This window comes from Mobula hypostoma, chromosome 30 (assembly GCF_963921235.1).
Source record: "Mobula hypostoma chromosome 30, sMobHyp1.1, whole genome shotgun sequence".
Classification (NCBI taxonomy): Eukaryota; Metazoa; Chordata; class Chondrichthyes; order Myliobatiformes; family Myliobatidae; genus Mobula; species Mobula hypostoma.
In genome coordinates, this window is record NC_086126.1 from 5,451,907 (window position 1) to 5,464,945 (window position 13,039).

At 58.4% G+C, this 13,039-nt stretch overlaps 1 protein-coding gene across 3 annotated transcripts in view; it reads right to left on the bottom strand.

Annotated features, from left to right (window-relative positions):
- Positions 1 to 11,443, bottom strand: part of LOC134339527 (equilibrative nucleoside transporter 2-like) — a 36,427-nt gene extending 24,984 nt beyond the window's left edge. Inside the window, exon 1 of one of the 3 annotated variants that reach the window (XM_063036124.1) lies at positions 11,346 to 11,443. The gene's annotated coding sequence lies outside the window, so the exon portion shown is untranslated. Of the gene's footprint in view, positions 1 to 1,708; positions 1,806 to 5,177; positions 5,447 to 11,345 lie in introns of those variants that run through there. The other 2 variants (XM_063036123.1, XM_063036125.1) reach the window with 2 other exon arrangements.
- Positions 11,444 to 13,039: the final 1,596 nt, after the last annotated feature.

Consider the following 13,039-nt stretch of genomic DNA (forward strand, 5'->3'; position numbering starts at 1 on the left):
TCCACCCCGCTGCTGTGACAGACCCCGAACGGACCTGCCGTTACGCCGAGACACTGAGACCGTTCCGAGTGCTGTTTTATGATAACACTCGCTCTCTGTCCCAACGGCAGGAAAAAACAAAGCAATATTTTCTTTCAACTTGCCCCCAACACTCGAATGCGGCACGCGTGACAGGACACGAATCGATAGCCGCGGCGCACAGAAACATGCCCTTTGGCCCCAGTCAGCCCCGCGTGATTTCCACCCCCACCCGCCCGCCCGTTCGTTCCCCCATCACTTCCCCGCTCCCGGCCCGCAAGGCAGATATTTGTCCACCTGGTCCTGCCATTTTTCATCATCATTCCCCTCTCGGCCCCGATCCCGCAACCCCTTCATGGCCTGACCGGTCAAGAATCTATCAAACTCTGCCTTAAAGAGACAGAGACTTGACTTCCACAACCGCCTGTGGCGATGAATTCTACAGATTCTCCACCCTCTGGTTAAATAATTCCTCCTCATCTCCGTTCTAAAAGGGGCGTCCCCCTATTCTGAGTCTGTGTCCTCTGGTCCTAGACTCCCCCACTACAGGAAACATCCTCTCCACATCCACTCTATCCGTGTTCTCTGGTCCTAGACTCCCCCACTATAGAAAAACATCCTCTCCACATCCACTCTATCTGTGTCCTCTGGTCCTAGACTCCCCCACGATAGGAAACATCCTCTCCACATCCACTCTATCTGTGCCCTCTGGTCCTAGACTCCCCCACTACAGGAAACATCCTCTCCACATCCACTCTATCCGTGTTCTCTGGTCCTAGACTCCCCCACTATAGAAAAACATCCTCTCCACATCCACTCTATCTGTGTCCTCTGGTCCTAGACTCCCCCACGATAGGAAACATCCTCTCCACATCCACTCTATCTGTGCCCTCTGGTCCTAGACTCCCCCACTACAGGAAACATCCTCTCCACATCCACTCTATCCGTGTTCTCTGGTCCTAGACTCCCCCACTGTAGGAAACATGCTCTCCACATCCACTCTATCTGTGTCCTCTGGTCCTAGACTCCCGCACAATAGGAAACATCCTCTCCACATCCACTCTATCTGTGTCCTCTGGTCCTAGACTCCCGCACAATAGGAAACATCCTCTCCACATCCACTCTATCCGGACCTTTCACCATTAAATACGTTTCAGTCAGGTCTCCAGACAGACGAGGGGGCTGGGATTGACCTGTGAATGGCCTTAAAAAAGAATAAAAATAGGAGGCAGCTCCCCCACTTACTAAAATTGTGGATCTTAGATCTCAGAGCCAAGCTCATCCCATATCTCCAAATCCCGCCCATAATAATTATCCAAGTCCGTGTCGGATCACACTTACAGAAGGACCCTACAGGTCTGCCGCCCTCTGGGTTGAAGATATTTTACTGCCCTCCCCAATAAACAGCTTATCCTTAAGTTAGGTCCGGCACGTATTTTACCCCCCCCCCGGGCAAGCCCTCCACGAGGCTGTGCCTGGGATCTTCCTGTCTTCCCGTGCCCTCACCCCACCCGGAGTTCGGCCAGCCCACCACGACAGACCCGGGTCAATTAAACGCCCCAAAGCCCAACCACGTGGCTGCTCTGGGATCTTCCTGTGCCGTCCCGCCCCCCCCCCCCCGGAGCCTGCCCTCGCCTCGCCTCGCCTCCCCTCCCGCCACCGTCTCACGGCCCCCGGGTCCGGTGTTTACCTGCGGCGCGGCGAGGGGCGAAGGAGCAGCGGTCCGCGGACACGCGGTGCGGAGACCCGGCAGAGGAAGAGAGAAACGTCTCGTCGCAGAGCAAACCGGGGGCGTGGAGAGAAATGACGGGGCGCCCAGGGAGCGAGAGACGCGCTCGGGGGGTGGGTCGTGACCGGGAGGGGAGGAGGGGGCCGTGGGGTCAGATGACAGGACGGATGCAGGTGCCAGATAGGAAAACACGGGGAGGAGAAACAAAAATGAGAGCGGGAGGGGGGAGGGGAGGGGGGGGGGGGGAGGGGGGGGGGGGAGGGGGGGGGGGGGGGGAGAGGGGGGAGGGGGGAGGGGGGGGGGAGGGGGGGGGGGGGGGGGGGGAGAGGGGGGAGGGGGGAGGGGGGGAGAGGGGGGAGGGGGGAGGGGGGGGGGGGGAGGGGGGGGGGGGGGGGGGGGGGGGGGAGGGGGGAGGGGGGAGGGGGGGGGGGGGGGGAGGGGGGAGGGGGGAGAGGGGGGAGGGGGGAGAGGGGGGAGGGGGGAGGGGGGGGAGGGGGGAGGGGGGGGGGGGGAGAGGGGGGAGGGGGGAGGGGGGGAGGGGGGAGGGGGGGAGGGGGGGGGAGAGGGGGGAGGGGGGGGGGGGGGGGGGGGGGGGGGGAGGGGGGAGGGGGGGGGGGGGGAGGGGGAGGGGGGGGGGGGGAGGGGAGGGGGGAAGGGAGGGGGGAGGGAGGGGGGAAGGGGAGGGGGGGAGGGAGGGGGGAAGGGAGGGGGGGAGGGAGGGGGGAAGGGAGGGGGGAAGGGAGGGGGGAAGGGGGGAGGGGGAAGGGGGGAGGGGGGGGGGGGAGGGGGAGAGGGGGGGGAGGGGGGAGGGGGAGAGGGGGGGGGGGGAGAGAGGGGGAGGGGGGAGAGAGGGGGGAGGGGGGGGGGAGAGGGGGGGGGGGGGGAGGGGGGAGGGGGAGGGGGGGGGGGAGAGAGGGGGGGGGGGGGGGGGGGGAGAGGGGGGGGAGGGGGGGGGGGGGGGGGAGAGGGGGGGAGAGGGGGGGGGGGGAGGGGAGGGGGGGAGGGGGGAGGGGGGGAAGGGGGAGGGGGGGGGGGAGGGGGAGGGGGGAAGGGGGAGGGGGGAGAGGGAGGGGAGGGGGGGAAGGGGGAGGGGGGAAGGGGGGGGGGGGAGGGGGGGGGGGGAAGGGAGGGGGGAGGGAGGGGGAAGGGGGAGGGGGATAGGGGGAGGGGGAAGGGAGGTGTGGGAGGGGGGAGGGGGATAGGGGGAGGGGGAAGGGAGGGGGGGGAGGGGGAAGGGAGGGGGGGAGGGGGAAGGGAGGGGGGGGAGGGGGAGGGGGAGGGGGGAAGGGAGGGGGAGGGGGGAAGGGAGGGGGGAGGGGGGAGGGAGGGGGAAGGGGGGAGGGGGAGGGGGGAAGGGAGGGGGGAAGGGAGGGGAGGGGGGAGGGGGAGGGGGGAAGGGAGGGGGGAATGGAGGGGGGGAGGGGGAGGGGGGGGGAGTGGGGAGGGGGGGGGGAGGGGGAAGGGGGGGGGAGGGGGAGGGGGAAGGGAGGGGGGAGGGGGAAGGGAGGGGGGAGGGGGAGGGGGAGGGGGGAAGGGAGGGGGGAGGGAGGGGGGAGGGGGAGGGGGGAAGGGAGGGGGGAGGGGAGGGGGGAGGGGGAGGGGGGAAGGGGGAGGGGGGAGGGGGGGGGGGGGGGAGGGGGGAAGGGGGGGGGGAGGGGAGGGGAGGGGGGGGGGGGGAGGGGGGAGGGGGAGGGGGGAAGGGAGGGGGGGGAGGGAGGGGGGAAGGGAGGGGGGAAGGGAGGGGGGAAGGGGGGAGGGGGGGAGGGGGGGGGGGGGGAGGGGGGGGGGGGGGGGGGGGGGGGGAGGGGGGGGGGGAGGGGGGGGGAGGGGGGAAGGGAGGGGGGAGGGGGGAAGGGGAGGGGGGAGGGGAGGGGGGAGGGGGGAAGGGAGGGGGGAGGGGGGGGAGGGGAGGGGGGGGGGGGGGGGGGGGAGGGGGGGGAGGGGGAGGGGGGGAGGGAGGGGGGGGGGAGGGGAGGGGGAGGGGGGAGGGGAGGGGGGAGGGGAGGGGGGAGGGGGAGGGGAGGGGGGAGGGGGAGGGGGGAAGGGAAGGAGGGGAGGGGGAGGGGGGAAGGGAAGGGAGGGGAGGGGGAGGGGGGAAGGGGGAGGGGGGAAGGGGGAGGGGGGAAGGGAGGGGGGGAGGGGGGGGGGGGGGGGGGGAGGGAAGGGAGAGGGGGGAGGGAGGGAGGGAGAGGGGGGGGGGGGAGAGGGAGGGGGAGGGGGAGGGGGAGGGGGGGAGGGGGGAGGGAGGGGGGAGGGGGAGGGGGGGGGGGGAGGGGGAGGGAGGGGGAGGGGAGGGGGAGGGGGGGGGGAGGGGAAGGGGGAGGGAGGGGGAGGGGAAGGGGGAGGGGGGGAGGGGAAGGGGGAGGGAGGGGGGAGGGGAAGGGGGAGGGGGAGAAGGAGAGGGAGGGGAAGGGGGAGAAGGAGAGGGAGGGGAAGGGGGAGAAGGAGAGAGAGGGGAGAGGGGGAGGGGGGAGGGGGGAGGGGGGAGGGGGAGGGGGGAGGGGGAGGGGGAGGGGGAGGGGGAGAGGGGGGAGGGGGAGAGAGAGGGGGAGGGGGGGAGAGAGAGGGGGAGGGGGGAGGGAGGGGGGAGGGGGAGAGGGAGGGAGGGGGAGAGGGAGGGAGGGGGGAGGGGGAGAGGGAGGGAGGGGGAGAGGGAGGGAGGGGGGAGGGGGAGAGGGAGGGAGGGGGGAGGGGGAGAGGGAGGGAGGGGGGGAGGGGGGAGGGAGGGAGGGGGGGAGAGGGAGGGGGGAGGGGGAGAGGGAGGGGGGAGGGGGAGAGGGAGGGGGAGGGGGAGAGGGAGGGGGGAGGGGGAGAGGGAGGGAGGGGGGAGGGGAGAGGGAGGGAGAGAGAGGGGAGGAGGGGGTTGAGGGACGGAGGGGGAGGGGAGGAGGGAAGGTAGGTGTTGAGGAGGGGAGGAGGGACGGAGGGGGAGGGGAGGAGGGACGGAGGGAGAGGGGAGGAGGGACGGAGGGGGAGGGGAGGAGGGGGAGGGGGGAGGGGAGGAGGGGGGAGGGGGAGGGGAGGAGGGGAGGAGGGGGAGGGGAGGAGGGGAGGAGGGGGAGGGGAGGAGGGAAGGTAGGTGTTGAGGAGGGGAGGAGGGACGGAGGGAGAGGGGAGGAGGGGGTTGAGGGACGGAGGGGGAGGGGAGGAGGGAAGGTAGGTGTTGAGGAGGGGAGGAGGGACGGAGGGGGAGGGGAGGAGGGAAGGTAGGTGTTGAGGAGGGGAGGAGGGACGGAGGGGGAGGGGAGGAGGGAAGGTAGGTGTTGAGGAGGGGAGGAGGGACGGAGGGGGAGGGGAGGAGGGAAGGTAGGTGTTGAGGAGGGGAGGAGAGGGTGGGTGAAATGAGGAAGCGGGAGCCAGGCTCGGGCCTGCGTCTGACCCGGCCGGCTCCCACCCCGCCTCCCCTCCTGCCCCGGGCCCCGGCTCTCACCTGCCTCGGCCGGGCCATGGGCCGCCGGATTGCTGCTGCCCGTGTTCGGACATCGCGGGCGGCCGGACGCGGAGGGAGGAGCCGGGAAACATCACCGGCGAGGCGGGAGAGGATGACCAGGAGAGCGGGGCCTGGGGCCGCCTTCCCCCCGTCGCCAGCGCTCCGGGAAGCCCGCCGAGCAGCGACGGGCGAACCGCGTTGTGTAATGACAACCGGTTATTCCGCCTTCCGCTGATCTCCGCGTCCTGAGTCGCTGCTCTGCTCCGGAAGGCGGGGGAAGGCGGCCTGGGGGCGGCGGCTTAAAGCGCAGCGCAGGCCCTTCGGCCCACAAAGTCCTGCTGACCCCTCAAACCCCTCCCCACCCTCCTGCAGAGCCCTCCATTTCCCTTGCGCCTCTCTGAGAGCTCCTTAAAGAGTATTCAACATGACTGGCCGGGTGCTCCACACACCCACCCACCCACCACTCTCCCTGGAAAGAAACCCCTCCCTGACAACACTCCCCCCTCCTCCGTACTTTCCAACAAACACCTTAAAATTATGCCCACCCTCCTTCTCCTCCAGTACTAGCCATTTTTCCATCCTGAGGGGAGGGGGAGAATGTTCTGGCTGTCCACTCTCTGTCATCTCCTCTATCAGGTCACCTTCTCATCCTCGGTCACTCCAAAGGGAAAAGCCCCCCCCCGCCCCCCGGCTCGCTCGAACTCCCCTCATGAGACGTGCTCTCCAAACCAGGCAGCATCCTGGTAAATCTCCTCTGCACCCTCTCTAAAGCTTCCACAGCCTTCCCGTGAAGAACCGAGTACCGTACTCTGCAAGTGTGGTCCGACCAGGGTTTTATAGAGCCTGGTCTATAAAAACCAGGCGCTAAGAAGTCAGCATCCAGGTAAACACGAGGAATTCTGCAGACGCTGGAAATTCCAGCAACACACGTCAAAGTTGCTGGTGAACGCAGCAGGCCAGGCAGCATCTCTAGGAAGAGGTACAGTCGACGCTTCAGTCCTGACGAAGGGTCTTGGCCTGAAACGTCGACTGTACCTCTTTCTAGAGATGCTGCCTGGCCTGCTGCGTTCCACCAGCAACTTTGAAGCATCCTGGTAGATCTCCTCTGCACCCTCTCTAAAGCTTCCACAGCCTTCCTGTGAAGAACCGAGTACCGTACTCTGCAAGTGTGGTCCGACCAGGGTTTTATAGAGCCTGGTCTATAAAAACCAGGCGCTAAGAGTCAGCATCCTGGTGACTCTTGTAATGAAGGCTGACAAGCCTTCAAAACCACCCCATCGACCTTCACATGTTGGGTAGGGGGAGGGCAGTGAGTGTTTCAGGTTGGGGGTGAGTGGGAAGTGCAGGGAGGAGGTCGAGGTCAAGATGATGGATCTGGAGGTCTGTGTGTGTGTGTGTGTGTGTGTGTCAGTCACAGGGTGGGGAACGGGGCTCGCTTTGTCCTGTGTGTGTTGCTTGTGTTCTGCAGAACGTCACCCCTCAGCCGTCGGGCGCCTGAACTGGCGTGGAAAACGTCACTCACCAAAATTCACAACTGATCCCGCAACCTACAGACTCTCTGTCAACGATCCCGCAAGTTGTGCTCTGAGTATTACTTATTTGCACAATTTGTCCTCTTTTGCACACTGTTAGTGTGTCAGTCTTGTGTGAGCATAGTTTTTCATAAATTCTAGAAAATAAATTATTTATTTTCTACAAGAATTCTATGAGAAATTCTTTATTTTCTAAAATTCTACAATAAGTTCATTATCTTCTGCAATAATTCTACGAGGAATTCTTTATTTTCTACAAGAATTCTACAATAAATTCATTATCTTCTACGAGAAATTCTTCATTATCTCCAGCTAAGACACTATATAAGATCACACCTTTCTGGTTTTGAGGTGGCAGAACCTGATAAATTAGATAATCATTTAAGATCATGTTTAGGGACAGAACACATCATCGCCTATCTGTATGATGCCATACAAAACAAGTGTCATACAACAATGGATAATACTAAAAAAGAGTGGGAAAAGGAGCTGGGTACAGAGATAGAGGAGGTTATATGGAATGAGGCTTTGGAGTATGTTAACTCCTGTTCCATCAATGTCAGGCATTGTTTAATACAATAGACTACATTACTCAGAAGTAAGGATTCATTAAATATTCCCAGAGGTGTCCCCAGTGTGTGAGAAAGGCAAGTCCTCAGAGGCAAATTTGTTACACAGTTATGCTTTATGTCCCAGGATACAAGACTATTGGAAGCAAATATTTGAGGTCCTATCGAAGGTACTAAAGGTTCAGAAAATACCAGACACGAGGAATTCTGCAGATGCCGGAAATTCAAGCAACACACATCAAAGTTGCTGGTGAACGCAGCAGGCCAGGCAGCATCTCCAGGAAGAGGTACAGTCGACGTTTCGGGCCGAGACCCTTCGTCAGGACTAACTGAAGGAAGAGCTAGTAAGAGATTTGAAAGTGGGAGAGGGGCAGGGGGAGATCCGAAATGATAGGAGAAGACAGGAGGGGGAGGGATGGAGCCAAGAGCTGGACAGGTGATTGGCAAAAGGGATATGAGAGGATCATGACAGGAGGCCCGGGGAGAAAGAAAGGGGGAAGAGGGGGAAAAACTTAGAGGATGGGGAAAAAGATAATGCCAGACCCCATTTTAATAATTTTTGGAACTTCTGCGAGGTCAAATAAATTCCAGGCTACCCAGCAACAACTCCTGACCTATGGCACACTTAATGGAAAGAAACTCATACTGATGTTCTGGAAAAAGGAGGAAACTCAATCACTCAGACAACGGCTGGCTGCATTAATGGATACTCTGCATTAAGAGAGGATAAGATACGTTATCAAGGACAGACTCAAAGGAATTTGAAAAATCTGGCAACCATTACTGTTGTATTTAGAACCCCCTGATTCTCACAGCGACCTGGACCATTCCTCTTCCCACGCTGTCACTTGTAAGAATGCCGTCCCCTTCTCTCAATTCCTCCTTCTCCGCCGCATCTGCTGTCAGGATGAGGCTTTTCATTCCAGAATGAAGGAGGTGTCCTCCTTTTTCAAAGAAAGGGGTTTCCCTTCCTCCACCATCAACGCTGCCCTCAAGTGCATCTCTTTCATTTCGTGCATGCCTGCCTACACCCTATCTTCCCATCACCCTACAAGTGATAGGGTTCCTCTTGTCCTCACCTACCATCCCACCAGCCTTTGCATCCAGCACATAATCCTCTGGAACTTCTGCCACCTCCAATGGGATCCCTCCCCCACTTTCTGCTTTCCGCAGGGATCGCTCCCTATGCAACTCCCTTGTCCATTCGTCCCTCCTCACTGATCTCCCTCCCAGCGCTTATCCTTGCAAGGGGAACAACTGCTACACCTGCCCCTACACCTCCTCCCTCGCTACCATTCAGGGCCCCAAAAAAGTCCTTCCAGGTGAGGCGACACTTCACCTGTGAGTCTGTCGGGGTCATATACTGTATCCGGTGCTCCTGGTGTAGCCTCCTGTATATCGAGGAGACCTAACGTAGATTGGGAGACCGCTTTGCCGAGCATCTTCTCTCCGTCCGCCAGAAAAAAGGGATTTCCCCGGTGGCCACCCATTTTAATTCCACTTCCCACTCCCATCCACTGTTGTGATGAGGCCACACTTAGGTTGGAGGACTAACACCTTACATTCTGTTTGGTAGCCTCCAACCTGATGGCATGAACATCGATTTCTCAAACTTCTGGTAATGCCCCCCTTCACCATTCCCATTTCCCTCTCTCACCTTATCACCTTACCTGCCCATCACCTCCCTCTGGTGCTCCATCCTCTTCCTTATAACCATAAAACCATATAACAACTACAGCACAGAAACAGGCCATCTCGGCCCTTCTCGTCCGTGCCGAACTCTTACCCTCTCCTAGTCCCACCGACCTGCACTCAGTCCATAACTCTCCATTCCTTTCCTGTCCATATATCCATCCAATTTAACTTTAAACGACAACATCGAACCTGCCCCAACCACTTCTGCTGGAAGCTCGTTCCACACAGCTACCACTCTCTGAGTAAAGAAGTTCCCCCAAACTTTTTTCCTCTAACTCTCAACTCATGTCCTCTTGTTTGAATCTCCCCCACTCTCCTATCAGACTCCCCCTTCTCCAGCCCTGTATCTCTTTCGCCAATCGACTCCCCAGCTCCTTACTTCACCCCTCCCTCCCCTCCCGGTTCCACCCCTCATCTTCCTCCCCTCCCCCCACCTCCAACTCTGACTCCTCATCCCGTTTCTGTCCGGTCCTGGCGAAGGGTCTCGGCCCGAAACGTCGACCGTTCGCTCTTTCTCCTGGCCTGCTGAGTTCCCCCAGCTTTTTGCGTGTGTTGTTTGCATTTCTGCCATCTGCAGATTCTCTCTTGTTCATCTCTGAGGACTCACTTTGGTTCTATAAATGCTATTTGTTTTCTATAATTGTTTGCACGCTTTGTGTTTTTTTTTCTCTCTCTCCGCACACTGGGTGTTTGATGGCCTTTTACTTTAATGGGTTTCTTTGTTTTGTGGCTCTCTGTAAGGAGATAAATCTCAAGGTTTTATCTAGTATATGAACTTTGATAATAAATGTACTTCGAACCCCCTCTGGGTACAAGGACCATTTGAAGGCTCTGGGAATCTCATTGAAACTTGTCGAATATTGAGAGCCTTGGACCAGGGACTCCCAATTGTTTTTATGCCATGGACCAATACCATTAACCGAGGGGCAAGTGGACACAGATAGAGTGGATGTGGAGGATGTTTCCTATAGTGGGGGAGTCTAGGACCAGAGAACACAGATAGAGTGGACGTAGAGAGGATGTTTCCTATAGTGGGGGAGTCTAGGACCAGAGGACACAGATAGAGTGGACGTGGAGAGGATGTTTCCTGTAGTGGGGGAGTCTAGGACCAGAGGACACAGATAGAGTGGATGCAGAGAGGATGTTTCCTATAGTGGGGAAGGAGTCTAGGACCAGAGGACACAGATAGAGTGGATGCAGAGAGGATGTTTCCTATAGTGGGGAAGGAGTCTAGGACCAGAGGGCACAGATAGAGTGGATGTGGAGAGGATGTTTCCTGTAGTGGGGGAATCTAGGACCAGAGGACACAGGTAGAGTGGACGTAGAGAGGATGTTTCCTATAGTGGGGGAGTCTAGGACCAGAGGACACAGATAGAGTGGACGTAGAGAGGATGTTTGCTACAGTCGGAGGGAGTCTAGGACCAGAGGGCACAGATAGAGTGGATGTGGAGAGGATGTTTCCTATAGTCGGGGAGTCTAGGACCAGAGGGCACAGCCTCAGAATAGAGAAGGACGCCCCTTTAGAGTGGAGGTGAGGAGGAATTTATTTTAACCAGAGGGTGGTGAATTCATTGCCACAGACGGCTGTGGAGGCCAAGTCATTGGGGATATTTAAAGCAGAGGTCGACAGGGTCTTGATCTATTCTTAGACAAGGGGCCCAAACTGCCCACAATACTCCATACCTCCCCCCCCAGTTCAAATACGTATAAGTCCACCCGATCTAGCTGATCCCCACCGTGACCAAGCCGCCTCTGTCCCGCTTAGCAAAACCCCCTGCTGCTGGGATCTTGCTTTGCCTCCCCCCCCCTCTACAGCCGCACACAGCCATGGGTTTTGGAGTATTTAAACGTATTATTAGGAGCCGGGGCGAAGCCATCCTCAGCACCCCCACCAAGCCATGTCTTGTCCCGTTTCCCTGACACCTTACCATCCTCCCCATCCCTTCCCGCCTCAAAACTCTCCCGGAACTCCAAGCTCGGCAACTGATCGCGGCATTGAGTGTGTGGGGCGGTGGGGGTCACTCTCTGGACTATGACACACACACATGTCTACATTAAGGACCCTCACCACTGTTGACAGCGTCCGATAACCCCCCCTCCCCAGACAGTTTCCCGTGCATTCATAAAAAAAAGATACACTTCCCGCCAAGAAGTTATCTCATTTTGGCGCGTAATATTCAGGACAGTACAAAAACGGCCTTAAATATAAAATACGCCTTAAATAATTGTACCATCATTTAAATTAAAATCTGCTAATTAAATACTCAACTTCCAACTTTGTTTTAACTTAAAAACGGGGTTTGAACTCTTTCAGCATTTCCATCTTCAACGCATTTATAAACAATTGATTTAACGCCAGCCGCAGATCTTACCTTTTCTTAACGCAGTTGGATTTTAAAAATATGAATATTGTTTTATTTTAGATCTCAATTCTCTCCTCACTGCTCTGTGAATGTTCAAAATCGGCGCCAAGAATGTGTACGTTTCCTGGTTCCGCCCCTAATATATTAGGGGAGTGGAGGTCCTTAAGTAGGAACTACGTTATTAGCCATCGTCATAGTCAGACTTTATTGATCCCGGGGGAAATTGGTTTTCGTTACAGTTGCACCATAAATAATTAAATAGTAATATGTAAATTATGCCAGGAAATAAGTCCAGGACCAGCCTATTGGCTCAGGGTGTCTGACCCTCCAAGGGTAAAGTTTGATGGCCACAGGCAGGAATAACTTCCTATGACGCTCTGTGCTGCATCTCGGTGGAATGAGTCTCTGGCTGAATGTACTCCTGTGCCCACCCAGTCCGTTATGTAGTGGATGGGAGACATTGTCCAAGATGGCATGCAACTTGGACAGCATCCTCTTTACAGACACCACCGTCAGAGAGTCCAGTTCCATCCCCACAACATCACTGGCCTTACGAATGAGTTTGTTGATTCTGTTAGTGTCTGCTGCCCTCAGCCTGCTGCCCCAGCACACAACAGCAAACATGATCGCACTGGCCACCACAGACTCGTAGAACATCCTCAGCATCGTCCGGCAGATGTTAAAGGACCTCAGTCTCCTCAGGAAATAGAGACGGCTCTGACCCTTCTTGTAGACAGCCTCAGTGTTCTTTGACCAGTCCAATAACTTAATTATCAAGTTTGGTGTAACTGTCATAGTCGTGAAATTTGTTGTTATTTTCGGCAGGGAGATATATAAAAAAAGTTACCATAAGTTACATACAAAACGCGAAAGACAAGTACTAAACCATAAGAAATAGAGGGTCTGTCTGCAGGGAGCATGTTCTGTTCTGGGAGTCAGATGTGGGATGTCCGGAAGACTCCCAGCCTCCCCGATGGCCACATCTGCACCAGGTGCACTGAGATGCAGCTCCTTGGGGACCGGGGTTAGGGACCTGGAGCCGCAGCTCGACCGTCTACAGCTTGTTCCGGGAAAGTGAGGCAGTGGTAGACAGGAGCTACGGGGAGGTAGTCACCCCAAGGTCTGCAGGAGACAGATACATGGGTGACTGCCAGGAGAGGGGAAAGGGGCACCCCTCAACAATGAGTACAACAGCAGCCCTGTGGGTCGGGAGGGGAGGGAAAGGGAGAGGATGGCAGCAGTGATAGGGGACTCTATAGTTGGGGGGGGGGAACAGATAGGCGATTCTGTGGATGCGAAAAGGAAACAGGGACGGTAGTTTGCCTCCCGGGTGCCCAGGGTCCGGGACGTTTCTGGACGTGTCCACAGTATCCCTGAAAAGGGAGGGTGAGCAGCCAGTGGTCGTGGTCCACATTGGTGCCAACGACATGGGAAGAGAAAGGGAGAAGGTCCCAAAAAAAAGAATACAGGGAGTTAGGAAGGAAGCTGAGAGGCAGGACCTCGAGGGTAGTGATCTCGGGATTACTGCCCGTGCCACGCGACAGTGAGTACAGGAATAGAGTGAGGTGGGGGATAAATGCGTGGCTGAAGAATTGGAGCAGGGGGCAGGGATTCAGATTTCTGGATCGTTGGGACCTCTTCTGGGACAGGTGTGACCTGCACAAAAGGGATGGGTTGCACTTGAATGCAAGGGGGACTAATAT